We start from the raw sequence: 11487 nt of genomic DNA on the forward strand, positions 1-11487 counted from the left end.
TAACAAAGAGTCTAGCAAAATATGTATTAAAAAAACGACAAGTTGGCAACAGTAAAGCCATATGAGTCCAAAACTATGCCAATGTCGACGGGGGAGGTGGACCGATCCGAAGATTATGTTGCCACCCATGTTGGGTAAAAACCTCCCTGGCCACCCGCTCCAACCGCATACACACCGCCTTGAACAGCGATTGATACTCCGTTCGCTGTAGCGTAGACCACATACGAAGCCAGTGCGTACAACGGTAAATAACCTGCATAGAAGAAGAGGTTTTGCCATTAAAAACACAATCGTTTCTACATAGCCAAAGCGACCATAATAAGGCAGACGCTCCCACCCGTATTAGCGTACTAAAAGTATTTGGTATTCCATCGAGCCAGTGACCATATACATTGGCAACACTTGTTGGTGGATACAAATTGGACGCTATTTGGATGACTGGCCATATAGAACGCGAGCTCAAGTTGCAGCAAGAGAAGATGATCCTCCTCCTTCCCCAAAGTCCAACGCCAAAATCAAAGCTCCTCATGCCAACCCTAGTACCAGTAGTGATGATGGCACTGCTGCTGCTCCTCGTAGGCGGAGCAGTGGTCGCCGGTGGCCCAGGAGTCCTGCCTGGCTGCCCAGAAGCCTGCGGCAGCATCGCCATCCCCTACCCTTTCGGTATCGGCCTAGGCTGCTCCCGCCTGGGCTTCAACCTCACCTGCGACGAGACGCAAGATCCACCCACACTCTTCATGGGCGACGGCGTGGAAGTGGACGCCATCTCCCTGGCGGACGGCACGGTGCGAGTCCGGACCCTGATCATGGACGGCTCCTTCTCTGTGAACCTGACCGCCCTAGCGGCAGCGGGCGTCGGGAAGCCATCTCTCAACTCCAGCGGCTCGTGGTCCGGTGGCCTAACGGGCACCGGCGTGCAGCAGCTCGTCGTGTCCACCCGGCACAATGTCTTCGTGGCCATCGGATGTCACTTCATCGCCCACCTCGTTGGCGATGCCGACACTGCGACAACTGGCAGAGGAAGCAGTGGGGTTCCCCATCCCATGTACTACGTCAGCGCATGCGCCGTGCTGTGTGAAACCGATGATCATTCATCCTGGGGCGACCCGTGCTCTGGCTTCGGATGCTGCCAGACGACCATCGGGCGGGGCTTACCCGCGTATGGGTTGTTGTTCAAGGATTTGGACCAGGCTAATGGTTCAGCTGTGGGCGCGTTCATATTCGATCGCGAGTGGTTCAGCGGGATTAATGTATCCGCATCCATGGACATCCCTGGCATGCGATGGAAGGATGTCCATGCCTACGTCCATGGATATGGTATCTATCCGCGTCCCAAGGTGCCCACCGTGCTGGAATGGTGGCTGGACGTAGAAAGAGACCGTGACTTGCTCGTGTTCGATGAACCCCTTACAGGTCAGAGATGCATAAGCTTGAACAGCTTGGCTTTCGACGTTTCCTATGGCTCAGGCACAGGGTACATCCTAAGGTGCCACTGCTCCGATGGATACCAAGGCAACCCTTACCTTGTTGATGGATGCCAAGGTACCACCACTCGCCTCTCTTTCTTAATTCTTATCCATCACCCACTTAGTTAATTCTTTGTTATTCTCCACTCTTCCACATCATTTAGGGGTTTAGGTGAATTTACTCTTATATGCAGTTTAACATAGTATTAACACACCCGCGAAAAATACATAGTACTAACACATACGTTGTCCATATAAAATTAAAAATTGAATACTCATGGCCGGCCTATATCGATTGCACATCTAATAAAAAACCGGACGAATCTTGAGGTAAGCTATCAAGTGGTGCTCATCTTCCTCCGCTTGCTTAGACTTTGGGTTGGGGTCATCTTATTTTTGCTGGTGAAATTTAATATACTTCGGTACCAAGTACATAATCTTTACCAAATATTGAAGGAAGGAAGGTTTCATTGTTAGTCACCCTTCCCCTCCGTAGGCAGCACATTTCATATATTTTTTTCCTGCATCGCGTCGTCCCCGCACGCAACACATTTCATAATTCCTTTTTTACTGCATCGTGTTGCGGTTCCATCCCATCAATGGACCAATCAAGTCGGCCAGTTTTTAAACCCGATGAAATGCGAGAGTGGTTGGACGCCACATTGGACCTCCACCAGCACAACGAAGCGGCTGAACCAGTGACTTGCACCGGCTGGGCCTCCACTAGTGCAGTGAAGTGGTTCAACATGTCACTCATGCTAGTTTGGCCTCCACCAGCGTAGTGGTGGAGAGAAATAGCATGCGCCGAGGTATCTGAAACAAAAAGAACGTGTGTCGGGGCTCATTTCTGTCCTCCCCTTCTTGATCCTCCTTTCCCTCTCTATTTCAGCATCGCCAGATCCATCCTGGCTGGAGGGCGGGGGGAGGAGGCCAGGTAGAAGATGTCCAGGGGTAGTAGTTGTTGTTTGAGGTTTTGGCCTAGACTTGCCACTACGAGCATTAGCACTATGCCATCTGGGTCTTCGTCGGTGGAGTTTGTGAACCGCTCATGGCACAGGGTGGTCGTCTTCCACCTTGTCTTCTTGCTCCCGTGGGTGGAGCCGACGATGGCCGCGGGATTCGTTGTCGGCCCGCTGAATAACAAGGTTCTTGTGGTGGAGCGGTGTCTGGAGTTGTCGCCATGGAGGCACAAGGAAAGAGAAGGGTGGAGCGTTGTGCTGTTCGGATTGATCCATCGGTCCTTGGGGTTTGATAGTTGTGTGGACGTTCATGGGTCCATCTTATGACACTACATCAACCTCGGGCCTCATGACTTAAGATCAATCAACCAAGTCATTCCGATGAGCCTCATTCAACCTCCATGGGGAGGCCCTTTCTTCCTTGCCTATTGATGGCGAGGAACATTACAGGGATGGTGGCAATTTCTCCCGCGAGGTTATTGCTTGTAGGAGGAGTTGATTGCTTTTTCCTATTTCTTTGGTGGTCCCTGTTTGCAGGAAGGGAGGATGCAGTTGTAATTTATTTTATTTGAGGGTCCTTCTTATAGTGTACCATCACCTTTTTGATATATAATGCAGTTTCGGGGACTTTCTGGTCCTCTTCCTTGTCGGCGGTGGGCCGGGTTGAAAACAACTCAGGTTGGGCTGACCAACGAACTAGCCTTACATACATTCTTACGAATGAAAAAAAATTACATTACTATGTGTTAGTTTAGTGGGAAAAAAGGTTCGAGTCCTTTTCCATTCGTCCTTGGAATAAACCAAATCCTATCTGGACAGGAAAAGGAACATCTAGCTAGATTATTATTATTTTTCTTTTGATAAAGGCTGGACTTTATTTGCTCAGAATGCAACATCTAGCTGATATATGCAGAGGCAGCGCCCGGCCCCAGGCAGCTAGGGACTCGGCCTGGGGCGTGGCTGTCTGGCCCTTCGTTGGCTATATATAGGTACCACTACAGTATATAGCATTCTTTGGCGTTGTATACATACGCCGTTTGCCTTTGCTCGTCACTCCAACCTAACATCGCTACTAAATTATATGTACATGTACAATCAATTCATATCAAAAGGGGGGCGAAATAGCACATAACAAATCCGATAGAAGGGCGTGGCTAGCTTTCATCTAGATGAGAAATAATTACGTCCCATCTAACACCAGCACTGTTGGATTTTAGGCGGAGATTCATGGAGATTTCTTTTATTTTATGTTTGATTGGACTTTAGGCGGAGATTCATGGAGATTTCTTTTATTTTATGTTTGATTAATCAAATAGCACAATGAGTCTACTACACAACTTTATTCTTGTAGACTTTGTTAGGCCTCCAAGTGTAGAGTTTTGTACAGTAGCAAATTTATCTCAAGTGGATGATATAAGATTTATCAATCCGTGAAAGATGTAGGATGAAGATGGTCTGTCTTAAACAATCCTGCAATCAAATACAAAAAATCTCTTGTGTCCCCGACACACCCAATACAATGGTAAATTGTATATGCGCACTATTTCAGTGAAGAAATAGTGATACAAGTGTAGTATGAGTAGTAAATATAGGTTTTTGTAATCTGAAATGATAAAAACAGCAAGGTAACAAGTATTCCCTCCATCCCCAGCGGAAAAGACAAGATGAAAAAATAAGTCACTCAACTGTGTACTAGCTTTAGTAAAAAGTTAGTACAAAGTCGAGTCACTTACTTTGGGACAGAGGGAGTAGCAAAGAACGATCAAAACGGTGTATCAATGCTTAGAAATAAGGCCTAGGGTTCATACTTTCACTAGTGCAATCTCTCAACAGTGATAAAATAATTAAAATCATATAGCAATCCCTCAATATGCGACAAAGAATCACTTCAAAGTTCTTATCATAGCAGAAAACACAAGATGAAATTATTGTAGGCAGCAAACCACCTAAAAGTTATCTTTCCGGTCAATCTATTGAGTCATCCCTATAAGTGTGACGAACAGCCCTATAGATCGTAGTACAATAACACTATATAATACACATCAATCAAGTCTAGTGTCACCTAGATACTCAATGTCACCAGAAGTATCCATGAGTTCATTATTCAATATGCATCAAACAATTTCAGACTCATAATATTCAATCCAACACAAAGAACTTCAAAGATTACCCCAAAGTTTCTATCAAAGAAAATAGGATGAAAACCTGTATCAACCTATGTGCCTAGATTATCCCAATGTCACCTCGAGAATCCACAAGTTAATTACCAAAACATACATCAAGTGACTCAATAGAATACCCCATTGTCACCACGGGTATCCACATGCATCATGTGATCCCAAATCCAAAATATTCAGTCCGATAATAATGAAACCTTAAAGGGAAAGACTAAATTCATCACGACAAAGATAGAGAGGGAAGAACACCACATATTCCACTATATTAAGAAAGCTCATGCCTCAGGGTACATCAAAATCGTGCCAAATCAAGAAACATACCCTCAGCCCCGAAGGTGAAATACTTCCTCCTCCTCATGGAAGCAGCGGGGATGATGAAGATGGCCTCCGGTGATGACATCCCCCCTTCGGCAGGGTGTCAAAGCTCGTCGGTGGAAAACATCATCTAGGTTATCTTTCGAAAGTTTCTGTATTTATAGAATTTTTCAGCGTTTGATTCACGCGAGGAAGGTTCCCTAAGGTCACCCAAGCTCAGGTGGCACGCCCTAGGGGGGTGCCACCTAAGCTTGTGCCCCATCGAACATTGTCTGATCCTTCTCTGAATCTTCCTGGGTCTCTTCTTGTCCATAAAAAATCACCATAATTTTTTGTGACATTTGGACTTCGTTTGCCATGGAATTTCTGGAAAACCAAAAACATGCAGAAAACAACAACTGACACTAGGCACTAGGTCAATAGGTTAGTTCTTGAAAATCCTACAAAAGTGCATCAAAACCATATAAAAATTGTAAACATGGCATGAATACTTTATAAATTATATATACGTTGGAGACGTATCACATGGGATATATCGTGGTCTCTAAACTTGTTTCGAGTAGTTGGTCAAGCAAATGGATTATATTAGTATTTCTAGTTCTTAAGTGTAATCAGTGATTAATTCTATTGTATTTGAATTAACAAAGCGGGTTGTACATTATATATAATCATTTTAGTTGTTATGTTCTCGGTGCCTTGATTTAAAGATCGTAATTTAATTACCCTGGTACAACGCACGAAGTCTTTTGCTAATAATTATCTGATAGAAAAAAATCCTACCAAGTGATCATACTTTGAGAGAAAGTGGAATGATTCACAACTTTTGTTTTGTGCGGCTAAATTGGAACAATCCTGATTAATGTCACCAAAAATTTCATACTAGTAACATAGGACTACACTATGAAAATTGTGAAATTTATAGGATGTATTAAGGCATTTTTTAGTTCATATGTTTTTAATGGAGTGACTATGATGATGGTTGCATGTTGATCTAAAGCCTCCAAATTATGAGAATAGTTATTCACATAACACTTCCGAACTGCACGCTCAATGCAAACGCACGTCATTTTTTAATTAAGAGCACTGCAGTACTGAGGCGAGTGCAGTTCCCGTAGCAAAAAACTACACATGAAGTTTTCGGTACTGTTTTTGCTTTAGTGTTTAAACCATTGGTCAGAACAAGGAGTGTAATATACCGTTGGAAATCTATGGATTAGGTGCGACTTCGTCATGTAGAAATTGTTTCGAGATTTTCTCATGGTTTAAGAGCAGTTTTGAAAATTGTGCAGTGCACGATGATTGGATGCGAGCATTTTTCTCTAAATCGCCCGTCGGAATGAAGCAAAATATACGCCGTTGGAAATATATTACTTTCTCTAATTCGTTACGAATTAAGATCGATTTCAAATTTACTAAATCACGGAATTCTATTTTTCAGTTTTTTTAACTTTTCGACACTGTTTTCGCTCTAGTTTTTACCTGTTTTTCAAAATGAGGCGCTTGATACGTTGTTGGAAAGCTACAGACGAGGCGCAACTTTCATATGTAGAAATGTTACTCAGATTTCCTTACAGTTTTAAGTTAATTTTGAAAATTGTGCGGCGGACGGCGAGTGGCAGTGGCCGTTTTTGACGAATTTTTTTCCAAACCGCTGGTCTGAATGATTCAAGTGATACGCCATTGAAAAGATATTGACGAGGTGCAACTTTTTCATGTAGAAAACTCTCTCTAATTCCTTACAGTTTAGGTGCAGTTTTGATTTTTAGCGAAATGGGGACACTGTTTTTCGTGACACCCAAATCGACGAGTGAGCTGCATCAGACAGAAAAGCGCATTGCTTTAAACAGAAAACCGCACTACATCAGACAGGCAAGTGAATCACATGATTTAGCGTGTCTTTTTATAACTTCATTACTAAGAGAGGATCGCGGAGACGAGGACAAGTGAACCACAACCTATAACGAAGTGAACTACATAATTGTTTTGCCTTTCTACTTTTTTTGTAAATTCATATGGACTACATAGGCAACATAAGTGAGCTACATGATTAATTTGAGTGAGCTGCATCATTTTTTCATGTGTTCGTTTTCTCCTGCAAAATATAGTTAACTGAACCCCAGGTGTGTAATGCATCAGAGCAACCATGAAATTCATCACTCTTTTTATTTTGCAAACTGCACCGCAAAGGTTTGCTTAATGAGCTGCATCAATTTTAAAAAATTATACACCATGTCCTTACAAATTGGCAAAAATAATTCCTCAAAAAATAATAAAGGGTGAACTCCTCTTTACATTTTTTTACAATGTGAACTCCTTTTGCTAGTGAACTTCGACACCTTTTTTTAATTGCCTTACAAACAAAGCAAAGTGCATTAATAAAATAAGAGAACCTCTTGTGGGACCGCATCAAGTGAAAGTGGAATTTTTCCCAAGTTAACGGCAAAAAAATCCCACACAAAGTTGACTTTGTTTGACCAAAATGGACTTGCGAACCACATGCCTCGGTCGGGCGAAGTGCATCAACTTAGTCTCCTGCCAGGTTCAAAAACAAAGTTAACTTGAAAAAAGTGACACTTTTTTCTCTCTGCTTGTTTGAGAGAACTGATTTGGGGATGCACCTCTAATAAACATGTGCTGCCTCCATTTTAAAAAAAACATGTGCTGCCTCCAGACAAAAGATAAGCTCCTCAATGGCCCTAGCGAACTGCGAGCGTACTATAAGCAATCGTATGCTGCGCCTAGCGCGTGCCCCAACAGCGACCATTCTAGCGCGCGCGCCATTGTCCCTGGCCCTAAGTCATAGTAAAAAAGTGGTAGAATGTGGTAATGGTTACTATACGTCATAGTTAAAAAGTGGTAAAACGTGGTAATGGTTACTATATGCTCACGCCTGCCGAAGCGAACAATCTATGTAATACCTTAAGAAACATAGTAATGAAGGCATGTCTATTACAATACTGATTTTGTACAAATATTAAATGACATAAAACATATATGGTAGTCACAATAATCTTGTGATTTTGATTTACATACTTTTAAAATTCATTTCAGATTTTAATTTAAATGCTGAAACTGTAATGCTTATACCAAATGGATCGTAATGTAGTTCTACCACCAGTAATTTGCGGATAGGTAGTAGTAACACAGTTACCGTCACTACAATTTCCATTCAATAAAAACAACTTCACGCTAACAATCCCAACTCAAGAAAAATGTAAACCAATCACTAGAGGGCCATGCTTACTATTTTTTTAGTATTGACTAAACATACATTACCATGTGATCACTTTATTTTACGTTCAGAGGATCACATGAATAGTGAGAGTTTCCTTACCACATATATGAATATCTATTACCATGGTTTACTAGGTAGTTCGTGCTGTGCCATGCAAGCTGTTCGGGAACAGCGTTACCATGTATGCTGGTTTGTTTACTGTCATTAGCGAGAAGTGCTGCAGGACGGAGATGAGGTGCTTGGCTACGGTAACAAGAATTAATTCCATTACTATTTTTCATGTTGTGTTTTACTATCATTTGCACAGAGCATAGGAGATAGGGTGGGGGCGTGCAAAGCAGGGCAACTAGCGACCAGCGCGTATGATTAGGAAATCTGCGCGCTCGCTTTGTTTAGTGCCACTATATATATATATATATATATATATATATATATATATATATATATATATATATATATATATATATATATACATACACAATTGATGATTTAGAAGTACGCGCACTCCCTATACACCCGTACGGATGGAGTATCTTTGTATGGACTTTGAAATCAACGTCAGAAAGGGCCAGAGGGTGACGAACCAACTAGTAAGAACCTTAAGTGCATCTAAACTATTTCTGCCTCCCTATCTAGTTTGTGGTTTTCTCAGGTACCATGAATTTAGTCTTTTCGTTCATCGTTGATGCTTCAACTGCACTTTGAACTTGTACCCGACAAACATTATTGTTTTCTTTATTTATGACATCCCTTTGCTATCGAGTCATCTTTTCTATTTTCTATCCTTTCAGATGTCGACGAGTGCCAACAACCAGCTTATCCATGCGTGGACGGGACAACCTGCATCAATATGCCAGGGGCATACCTATGCCAAGAAAAGAAAGGTTTCATTAAGCTCTCAGGTACAGATGCATTTGCTGATTGACCTTTCTAAAATGAAGGATAAAACAAAATAAAAACAAATAATCAAATACAGAATATTATGTGCTTCATGAACTAGTAAATCAAATGATTGTGGTTGAGATGACTTTTTACCTCCAAAATGATCTGATAAAAATTCCAATATTTCTTTATCATGGCAGTTTTGAGTAGTCACAAATATTCAGTTAAATTATTTCAATTCATGTGGCATATATTGTATTATGAGCCCTTAATCCATTATCTATAGGTTTAATTACCGTAGTTGCAATTAGTGGTGGTTTGTGGTTACTGCTTTCACTTTTGGGTGTTGCAAAAATCAACAATAAACTCAAGCAACAGAGAGTCAAGAAGTCAAGACAAAAAAATTTCAAGAAAAACCATGGGTTGCTTCTACAACAGTTAATCTCTTCAAACAAAGATATAGCCGAGAGAACAAAGCTTTTTAGCTTGGAAGAACTAGGGCAAGCAACCAACAAATTTCATGCTAATCGCATCCTTGGCGGTGGTGGTCATGGCACAGTTTACAAAGGCATCTTATTTGATCAACGTATTGTGGCCATCAGGAAGGCCAAAATTGTGGTTCAGAGCGAAATCGACCAATTCATCAATGCGGTTGTCATACTTTCCCAAACAAACCATAGGAATGTGGTGAAGCTCTTTGGTTGTTGCCTTTAGGCAGAAGTTCCTCTGCTAGTATATGAGTTCGTACCGAATGGAACTCTCTCCTTCCATCTGCATGGACAAACTGAGAACCATCTGTCAGGGCAAGATAGGTTGAGGATTGCATTGGAAACTGCAAGGTCCATTGCATATCTCTACTCTGCTGCTTCCATATCAGTATACCATAGAGATATCAAATGTGCAAACATACTACTTACCGATACTTTAACAGCAAAAGTATCGGATTTTGGAGCTTCAAGGTCACTCGCAATAAACGAGACAGGAATAATGACAGCAGTCCAGGGAACTTATGGTTACCTTGATCCTGAATACTACTACACTAGCCGACTCACGGAGAAGAGTGATGTTTACAGCTTCGGTGTTATCCTAGCAGAGCTACTAACAAGGGTGAAACCTGTTTTTTATTCTCATTCGTCGGAACAAACAAGCCTAGCATCATATTTTGTGTCACTTATAAGAGACAACCGCTTGTTAGATATTCTAGATTCAAAAATTGTTGAAGAGGGTGGGGTTGATGATGCCAAGATCGATGCAAGACTCGCAGAAGCATGCTTAAGTTCAAAAGGTGAAGAAAGGCCTACAATGAGGCAAGTGGAGACAACACTTGAAGATGTGCATAACTCAAAGGCCCATCTCAATTCTCAGATTACAAGGGTGAACCAAAATGTTGTAAATGATCTTTCATACAAGGGAATCAAAGCCAATGATGGAACTAGACTGTACAGCCTGGAAAAAGAGTTCATCCAATCATCTGAAATTCCTAGATGATTTTACTTATATGGTTAAGTTTTGTGGTCACTATTATTATTTTGGGAGCCATACTATATAAATAATAAATTACGAACTCTGAGTTACAACCACGCATCATTTATGCTATATTTGGTTCAACTGTAGATTCTGAAAACGGTGTTGTGAGTTATGAACAGTAGGAAAGTAGCCATAAGTTGAGAACGTGGAAAATGTGAAAGTTGTTTGGTTGAAGCAATTGTGAAACTCCGAGTTTGGTAAAACTTCTGTGTAATGCACGACCTTAAACACCTTAGAGGCTGTTTATATGTTACTTAAACCATAAATCATTGACTCATTTGTTTGCAGTATAATTTTTACCATCTAAAATATAAACATAGAAAATATATTCAATAATAGGCTTTCTGTTTGTCGGTATGAAACTTAAATTTCAATTACACTTTCAAGAAGGTTTTAACCATGCTAAAAAGCAGTTATATTTTTGAACATGTTGGAGCATGTTTGGGTTGTAGCCCTACTTTGGTGCAGATCATTGTAGATAATTGCTAACACGTTGCAGGAAATATAGAACTCCTGAGTCGGACATAGATCGAATCTTGTTCCTTCCTCGTTCAGATCCAGGGGCTAGTAAGATGATACGGGTGGCTTCTAGGTTTCATATCAGAGCCAGACTAGTAGGAGGAAACCCTAGATATTGTCATTATTGTCTTTTTTTTTCTTCTTTTATACAAAACGCAGCAGCCGAACAACATCGACCCGAAGAAAAGATAGAAAAAAAAACCGAAGCCACATGCCTCGCTAGAGTAACTCCACTGGAAAACCATTAACCCTATGATAAAGATAAACTCAAAACAAAAAGCACACAACTCCTAGGCTACGCCTTCAAAAAGGAATCCTCGCACGTGCACCGATGATGACGATTCCAACCCTACACTGTCATTGATTGTGATGCTGGCCATGGAATAGATCAACTGAAAGATTTGAAT

At 41.4% G+C, this 11487-nt stretch overlaps 1 pseudogene; it reads left to right on the plus strand.

The window, feature by feature from the left end:
- The first annotated feature begins 554 nt into the window (after window positions 1-554).
- On the plus strand, window positions 555-10522 carry LOC119290050 (annotated as a pseudogene).
- Window positions 10523-11487: the final 965 nt, after the last annotated feature.

This window comes from Triticum dicoccoides, chromosome 4A (assembly GCF_002162155.2).
Source record: "Triticum dicoccoides isolate Atlit2015 ecotype Zavitan chromosome 4A, WEW_v2.0, whole genome shotgun sequence".
In the NCBI taxonomy this organism is placed as follows: domain Eukaryota; kingdom Viridiplantae; phylum Streptophyta; class Magnoliopsida; order Poales; family Poaceae; genus Triticum; species Triticum dicoccoides.